We start from the raw sequence: 11,697 nt of genomic DNA on the forward strand, positions 1-11,697 counted from the left end.
ACTTGTAAAAATAAACTTCTCTGTCTATCCTGGTTATATGTGGAGAGGAAGTGGAAACAGTCTGCACAGACTTCCTGTGAGTCACTCACACACACACACACACACACACACACACACACACACACACACACACACACACACACACACACACACACACACACACGATTCCAGTCTCGTCACTGACCGACAAACATCATTACCAGCATTTCGACCTGATGTTCATCTTTTTACACACAAGCAGCTAAGACAGCAGAACAAACTGGACCTGGGTCAGCTCTGAGACCCAGAACCGCTGTCAGTGTGTCGGAGTGTCACATGGTCAGAGCAGTCGGTCCGCTGGGGGGTCTTCCAGCTGAAACTGAACAGGTCGGTCACTGAGGGATCCATACCACTGTTCCTGTGTCAGCTCCTGGTTCAGGTCCAGACCTCGGACCTGTAGCACATTGAGCTGAATTGTGTCCTAATCTGGAGCCACATGAAGACTCTTAATGAAATTGGTCTGATTCCTCACTCTGCTTCTGCTTCTCGGCTCCTGGATCAGAGGATCCAGTGACTCCACAAAAATTACTGCATCGTCTGCAAAGTCCAGGTCCACACCTTTCCACAACCCAACATCCAGACCACACAAGCACAGAACAGGACAGGAGCCAGAACACATCCCTGAAGAACGCCACAATAAACAGGGAAGGACACAGGCGCACAGTGTCCACGTACAGCCTGGACATGATGTCCAACCTTGAAGATCCCAGACATCGTCACAATGCCCCCCAATTCATTTGTTCACAAAGGCCTCAGTCCCAACACAGAATTCTTACCATCAGTTCAACAACGTCTTTTCAGACATTAGAAATAAATAAATACATCACACCTTTATTCTCGTATCTTTATTTATTTTTATGAATCTTTACACATCTTTTTCGTTTTACACATCTTTTTCGGGTCGTTTTGACCGTTGGGGTTTTACATAATTATTGTATGGCCTTGCCTTACAATATAAAGCGCCTTGGGGCAACTGTTTGTTGTGATTTGGCGCTATATAAAAAAAAAATTGATTGAAAATTGAATTGATCTTTTAATTTTATTGCTGTAATTTCTTCCCTTTCATTATTTATTCCGGTTACATTCGTACGGTGCAGCGTGTTTACATCGACACTGTTTCAAACAACTGTTTCAGAAAATATTAACTGATTCAAGGCCTTCACAACAATCAGTGAAACACTGCTTCAAAACAATCAGTGAAACACTGCTTCAAAACAGTCAGTGAAACACTGCTTCACAACAGTCGGGAAACACTGCTTCAAAACAGTCAGGGAAAGACTGCTTCAAAACAGTCAGGGAAAGACTGCTTCAAAATAGTCAGGGAAAGACTGCTTCAAAACAATCAGGGAAAGACTGCTTCAAAACAGTCAGGGAAAGACTGCTTCAAAATAGTCAGGGAAAGACTGCTTCAAAACAATCAGGGAAAGACTGCTTCAAAACAGTCAGGGAAAGACTGCTTCAAAACAGTCAGGGAAAGACTGCTTCAAAATAGTCAGGGAAAGACTGCTTCAAAACAATCAGGGAAAGACTGCTTCAAAACAGTCAGGGAAAGACTGGTTCAAACAGTCAGGGAAAGACTGCTTCAAAGCAATCAGTGAAACACTGCCTCAAACAGTCACTGAAACAGTGAAACACTGCCTCAAAAAAAATCAGTGAAACACTGCTTCAAACAGTCAGCGCTTGTCTCAAAGTACTCAAAGAAGCAACTGATTCAGGAAACAACTCTTTTGTAACACTGAAAACATTGAAATAATCTTTACAAGCATCTGCTTCTCATCTTCCCTGCATCCTCCTTTCCTTCCCTGCATCCTCCTCATCTCCTTCCCTGCATCCTCCTTTCCTTCCCCCGCATCCTCCTCATCTCCTTCCCTGCCTCCTCATCTCGATCTGGTTTCCTCGTCCTTCTCTTCAGCTTCATGCCTCCTTTTTGCTGTTTTGTGGCTTGTTGTCAAGCAGTGTGTCCATCTCTGTGATGAGGGGCGGAGTCAGCTGAGAGAGGACCTGTCAAACACAAAAACGCTAAGAGCTACATGTTAAAATGTTCTGACTACACCACAGCTAGCATTAGCATGCTAACATAAAGGGTGTTGCGTGATCAGGTCTGCGTTTGGACGGGGGTGTTGTGTATTTGGTACCATGATGGATCCAACGTTCTCCAGCAGCTGTTCTGTGTTCGAGACGCCGAGGAGGACCGAGCTGACGCCTTCACTGCAAAGACACCAAGCTGAGGAAAGACAGGAGCATTAGCATCAGGGACACACACACACACACACACACACACACACACACACGATACCTATAGCCAGCTGAGCAGGCGTGCAGTGCAGACGGTCCGCCAGCAGGTGGAGCACTTTGATTTTCCCAAGCTGGTTCCTGCCCTCGTCACTGCTGATTCGCTCCTTCAACCACGCGTAACCCTGAAAACAAACACGCTAATGTCACCATGGTAATAATCCAGCTGTGCAGATTCACACTGTTAGCCACGACACCAGCATTTCTTCACCTTCATGGAAGCTCTGGAGTTCTCGGGGACGCCATCGTTATATTTTCCTGTCAGCAGACCACACGCTAATGGAGACCAGGTCATCGCACCAACGCCTGCAGCACTGAGCAGCAATGGTTAGCCTACATTAGCACCAAATCTGGAAGTACAATTATTCAGCTATACATAGCTTAGCATAAAAACTAAAAGTAGAAGAACCATTTGGCTATCTTAGCACAAAGACTACAAGCAGCAGCACAGGCAGTGTTAGCCTAGCTTATAGCAAAATCTGTAAACACGGGTAAACATTAGCATAGCTTAGCACAAAAACCACATAGGTTAGATATTAGCTCAGCTATCTTAGCACAAACTCTGGAAGCCATGGGAATAGCATCTTAGCAGAACCACTGGAATTACTGAAGACGTTAGCATAGTTTAGCTCTAACACTGGAAGGAGAACAATGTATATGCCTAGCGTAGCATAAAGTAACGCATGCGTCGTACCTATCTTGTGATAAAGTTCCGGGAGCTGAAGTTTGACTTTGTCGCGTTGAAATAAGTGATACTCGGCCTGTTCACACACCGGAGGAACCAGATTAAACTGCCGGGCAAGGGAGTACGCCTCCTACAGGCAGACCAGAGAAAACACTTTCCATTTCAGCAAAAATAAGAAAATCTGGAAAAAGTTGTGATGTTATGAAGTTATAGTGAGAAAATAAATTATTTTCCTGTTGTTATAGTTAACCAAAGCTAAACTCTGTTCCGCATTTCTGTCACGTGACCTGATGAGTCACGTGACCTGATGAGTTTTCCTTCTGTGTTTGGTTACATGTTATTTGTCAAAAACAGGGTGAGAACTGTGTTTCTGTTCATTACTTCCCTGCTTCCAGGACGGTTTAGAAGAGACTCCGTCAGATTAGAATTTGTGATGTGTTTTTCAAATAACTTTCTTTTGGGGAGAAACCTGACACCAAGTGGGCGGGGCTTACCACCATGTACGTACCCTCTTTAAAATAACCCCGGAACAAAGAAACGCTCTCTTTTTTCTCTTCTTCCACTCTTCCTCACTCTCTAAGTCCTTACCTCGTGGCTTTTGTTTCATTGTTCCCAGCTGAGTTTTTCAAATTAAGAGTGACTTTGCGAGTCTCCAAATTCTTCATTTTCTTCTCAGTGCCAAAAGGTGTTTTTGTTCCACAACTTTTCTTTGCAAACCCTTGAACTTTTTCTAAATTTTTACAAAGATTTAAAATCAATTTCCCACAACTTTTGGAAGCTGCTGGAGCATTTTTGACAGCAAACCCCAAAACCTTCATTCTGGGTCGGTCAGTGAACCAAGACTGTACAACCCGCTGTACCATCACGTTCGGTCCTGCTGGGAAAACCAGCCGCATCCACACCTGTAGTCACCTGGGAGACCCCCTGGGTTCAGGTCATTTAAAGACCAGCAGCACACGGCTGATCAGGACCGGACCTCATCCATACACACGGTCCAAAGGACCCAGAAAACTGAACCTACACCTGTTCCAATGGTCTTTGCTGTCACATGACAGAAAGTGGCTTTCTTTGGTTGATTTTCTTAATAACAATAATTTGTCACCTCAAAATTCACCACTAAATTCCAACTGGGTTTATTCTTATTTCTGTTTTATTCTTTTCTTTGTCTCTGTTTTTCAACAGATCGTCTCAGAATCAAAATCGCCTTTATGTCCTTGTAATTTACATTACAAAGAGATCTGAGTGCAACTCCAAAAACATGCTTTCCGTGGTGCGAGTAATTTTTAGCCAAATAAAAGATAGTGAAATTTAACGGTGAATTATTCAGAGTATATGTACAACTAATATAAACATAAGGTAAAATAAAATGTGGACCAAGTAAAATGTAAAACGAGAATTACAAACAACTGTGGAATCATATTTCATGGGAATATTGGTTTACAGATATTGCACAAGAAACTTGAAAGGTGCAGATTAGAGTGATTTGTTATTGTTGATGAAATGATGATGAAACTGAATCATCAGCCATATTCTCAAAATCTCCATCACATTTGTTTGTACCTATACATATGGAAATACATCTACAAATAAATATGGACATAAATCTAGAAATAAATCTGTCTTGTGTCCAACTGAAGACAGACGCCTAATCAACTGTACCCACAACTTATGACTTTCAGATCAAAGACTGACTAAGACCAATCAGAACATGAGTCAGTTCCTGCGGTCTGCAGGTGGTGCCCCTTTTAAGGTATTTAATTACATTCCATATTTTATTAAATATTGTTTTAACTTATATCCACTACAAAGTATTAAATATGAAAAACATATATATTTTCTTAAAAATGGAGCACAAAATTTGCATGTGCGTAACTGCACAGTGTGTGTGTGTGTGTGTGTGTGTATGAACACACTGTGTTGTCTTTCTTCTTCTTCCAGTTGTTCCCATTAGGGGGCGCCACAGCAGATCAATGGTTTCCATCTCACCCTGTCCTCTGTATTGTCCTCTGTCTCACCAACCACCTGCATGTCCTCTCTCAGCACATCCATGAACCTCCTCTTTGTCCTCCCTCTTCTCCTCCTGCCTCGTGGCTCCATCCTCAGCATCCTTCTCCCTATATACCTTGGGTCCCTCCTCTGCACATGTCCAAACCAACATATCAGATCCTGTCAATTCTAATCACTCCCAAAGAGAATCAAATCTTCAGCTCCGCCTCCTGTCTTTTTGTTAGTGTCACTGTCTCTAAACCATACAACATAGCTGGTCTCACTACTGTCTTGTAAACTTTCCCCTTCACTCTTGCTGATATTCTTCAGTCACAAATCACTCCTGCCACCTTTCTCCACCCACTCCACCCTGCCTGCACTCTCTTCTTCACCTCTCTACCACACTCTCCATTACTTTGAACAGTTGACCCCAAATATTTAAACACATCTACTTTCACCACTTCTACTCCTTGTAACTGCACTATTCCACTGGGCTCCCTCTCATTCACACACATGTACTCAGTCTTGCTTCTACTGACTTTCATTCCCCTTCTCTCCAAAGCATATCTCCACTTCTCCAGACTAGACTCAACTTGCTCTCTACTCTCACTACAGATCACAAAGTCATCTGCAAACATCATAGTCCATGGGGACTCCTGTCTGATCTCATCCGTCAACCTGTCCATCACCACTGTGAACAAAAAAAGGACTCAGATCTGATCCTTGGTGTAATCCCGCCTCACAGAGGTTATATATGAGTACTAGAGTCCACACTCCCAATGCTGCCCACTAAACACGAACGTCCCTTCGTGGACAGCGACATGACGCCTCCTAACCAGGCAAAATATTGACAAAGTTCCCGAATGTTAATGCATTTTCAATGGGGATTCGCGACTCAACACACAGAAAAACACTCACAAAATACATTAAATTATGGGAAAGTATTAAACTTACTCTGAAACACACACACATTCCCAAATATTAGTGTTGAAAGTTACACAGATCTGATCTGTAGCTGAGCTGCTGCTGTGTTCAGCGCAGCGCAGCTCCTAAAACCATTACCTTTATTTTTTACACACTTATCCTTTACTGACAGAGTTTCATTCATGAAGTCAGTGGTGTGTGTGCACATATCTGTGTGAGGTTGTGACTGAGCAGCACAGTCATTATAATCTACGAGCAGCAGCTCAGTTATTTAAGGTGCAAAATAAAAAATCATCAGTCTTGTCGAACAATTTTAATCACTAATGACAAGTATCAGTCCAGCAGGGGAAAATATCAACTAGATATAAGTGAAGAGTTAATGGTCTGTGTCCTCGGACAACACAGACACGGGCAGGAAACATACACCTGTTTATCAACCAAATGTCACGGACATAGGGACAAGAAGAACCAAAACCACTAACTTAGGGAAGGAAATATTGTCTCCCTTATTCCTCCGTTTGTGGCTTTGCCAACATGCGCAGCTTTCCGGCATATTCCACCTGTTTCTTGACGAGACTAATTGAGCGTCTATGCACACTTCCCAATGACTTGCCTGGAATTAAAATGGTGACCGTGCCACCTTGCCAGGACACGGCTCAGTGCAACTGCGGCCTCTAGTTCTGACTATTAAACTCTATGTCCCACCTCCACCTTGAATGAGTCTGTCATTCCTACTGAGCATCTCACCGATGTCACACTATTCTTGTACATGTCCTGCACTACCCTAACATACTTCTCTGCCACTCCAGACTTCCTCATACATTACCACAGCTCTTCTCTTTGCACCCTATCATAAGCTTTTTCTAAGTCCACAAACACACAATGTAACTCTTTCTGGCCTTCTCTGTACTTCTCCAACAGTATTCCCAGAGCAAACATTGCATCTGTAGTGCTCTTTCTCGGCATGAAATCATATTGCTGCTCAGAGATCTTCACCTGTTTTCTAAGCCTAGGCTCTACTACTCTTTCCTATAACTTCATGTTGTGGCTGATCAACTTTATGCCTCTGTAGTTACTGCAGCTCTGCACATCACCCTTGTTCTTAAAAATATGAACCAGCACACTTCGTCTCCACTCCTCAGGCATCCTCTCACTTTCCAAGATTTTATTAAACAATCTGGTTAGAAACTCCACTGCCATCTCTCCTAGACAGTTCCGTGCCTCCACTGGAATGTTATCTGACCAACTGCCTTTCCACTCTTCATCCTCTTCATAGCTGCCCTCACTTCTTCCTTACACATTCTTAGCCTCTTGTACGTCCTGATTTACTTTCTCCACACCATCCAGCCTTTTTGCTCTGTCATTTACTTCATTCATCAGAGGAGTACAGGAGCCTAGTGAAGGATGTCGCTGCCTGGTGCCACACAAACCAGCTACAGCTCAACACCTCAAAGACAAAGGAGCTGGTCACTGATGTTGGAAAGTCCAGACCAAGTCAGCGACCAGTTCTGATCCAGGGAGCTGAGGTGGAGTTTGTGGGTTCCTACAAGTACCTCAGGCTGTGGCTGGACAGCAAACTGGACCAGACAACCCACACCAACCACCTGTACAGGAAGGGACAGAGCAGGTTGGACTGCGGTCACTTCATATCTGCAGGAAACTCCTGTGGATGTTCAACCATTCTGTAGTAGCCAGTGTTCTCAGAGCTTCAACTTGAGCATGAGCTAGATGGTTGTTCCTAAGCGGTGGAAAACATGTCTGTTTCCTGTCCGCAAGAAGAAGAACATACTTAATGGCTACAGACCTGTAGCCCTAACACCACATGTAATGAAGTCTCTTGAGAGGTTCGTCCTGAGGCGCCTCCGCACAGTCACTGAATCATCACTGGACCTCCTGCAGTTTGCGTACCAGCCCAACAGGGGAGTGGAGGATTCCATCATCTTCATGCTGCACAGAGTTTTCTCACCTTTAGGACACAGGCAGCACTGTGAGAGTTGTGTTCTTTGACTTCTCCAGTGCGTTCAACACCATCTGGCCTAACGTCCTCAGCAATAAACTACGGGACATGAAGCTGGAGGCTCCACTGGTGGTCTGGATTACCAACTACCTCACGGGCCGCCCACAGCATGTGAGGCTTCAGGACATTACATCCAACACCATCAGGAGCAGTACGGGGGCACCACAGGGGACAGTCCTGTCTCTCTTCCTGTTCACACTCTACACCTCAGAGTTCAGGTTCTGGTCACAATCCTGCCACCTGCAGAAGTTCTTGGGTGAGTCTGCCATTGTGGGCTGCATCGGCAGGGACCATGAGGCTGAGTACAGGAGTGTGGTGGACAGGTTTGTGGAGTGGTGTGGACTCAACCACCTGCAGCTCCACGTATCTAAGACGAAGGAGCTGGTGGTGGACTTCAGAAGACCCTTCCAAACCCAGTAACCATCAATGGAACTGAGGTGGACATTGTGGACTACTACAAGTACCTGGGTGTCCACACAGACAACAAACTGAACTGGACTGTAAACACAGATGCTGTGTATAAGAAAGGTCAGAACCAATTGTACCTCCTTGGGAGGCTCAGATCTTTCAATGTCTGCAGAAACATGTTGCAGCTGTTTTATCACTCGGTGGTCTCCAGCATCATCTTCTACGCTGTAGTGTGCTGGAGCAGCAGGCTGAAGGCAGCTGACATGAACAGACTGAACAAGCTCATCAGGAGAGCTGGCTCTGTCCTGGGGGTGGAGCCGGAGTCTGTGGTGGAGGTGTCAGACAGGAGGATGTTGAGGAAACTGCTCAGCATCCTGGACAACACCACCCACCCCCTGCATGCCACAGTGACATCCTGTCAGAGCACCTTCAGTTGTAGACTGAGGCCACTGAAGTGCACCACAGGAGGTGTTTCCTACCTGTGGCAATCAGACTGAATAACTCCTCCCCCTTCTGCAGGATAAAGACATAAACAGTTATTCAATTATTCTGTTATGTGCAATATTGTCAAACATCTTCTGCAAATGTCTTCCAGTCATAAATGTATAAATGGTGGCTTAGAGGTTAGCACTGATGCCTCACAGAAAGAAGGTTGTGGGATCACTTCCCGGCCTTTCTGTGTGGGGTTTGCATGTTCTCCCCGTTTCTGTGTGGGTTTCCTCCACAATAAAAAAAACATGCTTATTTAGGGTCTGCTCCTTTCTCTGCCCCTGAGCAAGGCAGCGTCTCTATATCTGGAATTGGTCCCCGGGTGCTGGACTGTGGCCACACACTGCCCCTAGTGGTTGGATTGTGTCTAACTGTAATTAGGATGGTTACATGCAGAGGACACATTTCACTCTATGTATGTACATATGCACAATGACAATAATTCTATTCTATTAAAAAGAAAAAGTTATTAAAAATGGATTGATTGATTTCTATTTAATACTAACACTTTCTGTCATTGTGTATTTAACTAACCATTGTTTCCTGTTTTTACTGATTCTGTACTCTGGCAAAAGGATTTCCTTTGGGATAAATAAAGCTGATCTTTATCTTTATCTCTTTCTCCTTATGCTTTCCTGGACCTCTTCATTCCACCACCAAGTCTCCTTGTCTTCATTCCACTGTCCAGATGTCTCACCGAGTACCTTCCTGTCCATCTCCCTCACCACATCTCGCTACATTCTCTCGTGCCACCACCTGACAGTCTCTGTTACATCTCCTACACAGAATGGAGTCCACCTGTGTGCACCTTCCTCCACTCTTATATGTCACCCTGTGCCTGACCTCGTGTATGTGTGTGTGTAAAATTAGGAATTTTGTTGCCTGGATTGAGTGTACCATGATCTCCATGGCGCTCCAGCGTGACGTTCCCCAGTACATCGCCATGCCGTGATCGATCACAAAGGTCATCGCACACACGACCTCTGCAAACACACAGTGTCATGAAGATGACCGGAACACACAGGTGATGTTTTAGTGTTAGGAGTGCTGTCAGTGGACGTGCCTTCCAGCGCTGATGTCACTGCGGTTGGCGAAGACATAGTCCAGCTGGAGCCTGGATAGAGACCCACGCAGACCTGCCACACAAACACAGAGTCAACACCTACAAGGACGAGTTCCTGAAAATCAACAGGTGACAAAGACGGTACAGACTTCATGCGTGAAGGTAGACCATGGACAGGTTCCAGGCTGTGACTCTGGATTTGTTTTTGTGGGTCCGTGGAACCCTGCCGTGTCCTCTGGGGCCACCTGTGGCTTCATGTGGTGTGTTTGGATCATTGGGTTCTCGCGGGTCAAACAGGTTTTTCTTCACCTGTTCGGGAACACTGGCTGCAAGATACAGACGTTTGTCCCCGATCCATAAATGTTTAGAAATATCTACAATCACTGACTTTATAAATGTTTATAAATGTCTAAATTCACTGAGTTTATAAATGTTTACGAATGTCTAAAAACACAGTTTATTAATGTTTATAAATGTGTAAAATCAGAGTTTATAAATGTTTATCAATGTGTAAAATCACAGAGTTTATCAATGTTTAGAAATGTGTAAAATCAGAGTTTATAAATGTTTATCAATGTGTAAAATCACAGAGTTTATAAATGTTGCTGTAAAGTTAATATTTTCTAAATAAATCTCTAATGCGATTGAAGACAGACACTAACTGATGCTAACGCTAACTGAAGCGCTCATTTAATCACAAAAACAAGCATGTTGTCCTGCTAGCTACATATGATAACTAGAAATAGCAGCTGATTTTCCAAGTCACCACAATGACGGAGCTAACGTAGTTAGCTCGTTTATGACCCACTGACTGTAACTTGTGAGTTAGCTTGTGAGCACATGTGCTAACAGTCAACACTAGCACGTGTGGGAGGGAGTTCAAAAATGGTGGACGAGACAGCCGTGTAGTATATTGCTCCCCAAAGTTGGTAAATTAGAACTCCTCTAAACTCAAGAAATCGATTCAAAACATTTAATTAATACAAGATGAGCAGAGCAGGATGGTGAAGAGGCCACAGCAAGCAAGATGGCATGAGAGAGGTGCTAGTTCACACATGGAACATGCAAGACAAGATAACTGAGCTTGATGCAAGATCCAGGAGAAATAGTATCTGTACATTTGGTTTATTAAAGGACAATGAAAAGGATTCTGTTGTGACATATTTGGACCAGTTCTCTCCAAGAGAACTGGATCCACCCCAAGACTTCGAGCTCCACATCCAATGAGCACACAGAACCCCTCCTTTCAAGCCAAAGTCAGGTGCACGGCCCAGGGCCAGTGTGGTCAATGTCCTGAAGTTCGAAACTAAACAAATGATTGTTAAGAAAGCCTGGGAGAAGAAAATACAAATGTCAGATAAATGGATTCAATCTGACCATGATAAACGAGGTATTTGCTTCCAAACCTCCGACACCAAAATGCAGATCTTCTGGAAGGATGGCACCCAAAGCTACAACAACGCCTTGGAAGCTGCGCTAGATCTGAGAGCCAGGGGCTACAATGTGACTCTGCCAGAGGAGCGAAGCAGAGGGACCGACCGCCCCGGAGGGACCCACTGCTCCGGAGGGACCGACCGCCCCGGAGGGACTGACCGTACCAAAACAACGACAGGGTGGCAGCGGGTCAGCAAAGGAGGACTGGTGTTGGAGCAGCATGCATGGGAGAAGATACAGGGACATCAAAGGCCCTAGCAAGACCAAAGTTTGAACCCGTGAAGTAACGGACCAAAGTTTGAACCCGTGAAGTAACGGACCTCCCTTAGGAGACCTGTTAAAGTGAAGCCAGTAGAGATG

At 44.5% G+C, this 11,697-nt stretch overlaps 1 pseudogene; it reads right to left on the minus strand.

Moving 5' to 3' along the window:
- Positions 1–1,465: 1,465 nt before the first annotated feature.
- LOC117504955 overlaps positions 1,466–11,697 on the minus strand; it is a 27,164-nt pseudogene continuing 16,932 nt past the window's right edge.

This window comes from Thalassophryne amazonica, chromosome 23 (genome assembly GCF_902500255.1).
Source record: "Thalassophryne amazonica chromosome 23, fThaAma1.1, whole genome shotgun sequence".
Taxonomy (NCBI): Eukaryota; Metazoa; Chordata; class Actinopteri; order Batrachoidiformes; family Batrachoididae; genus Thalassophryne; species Thalassophryne amazonica.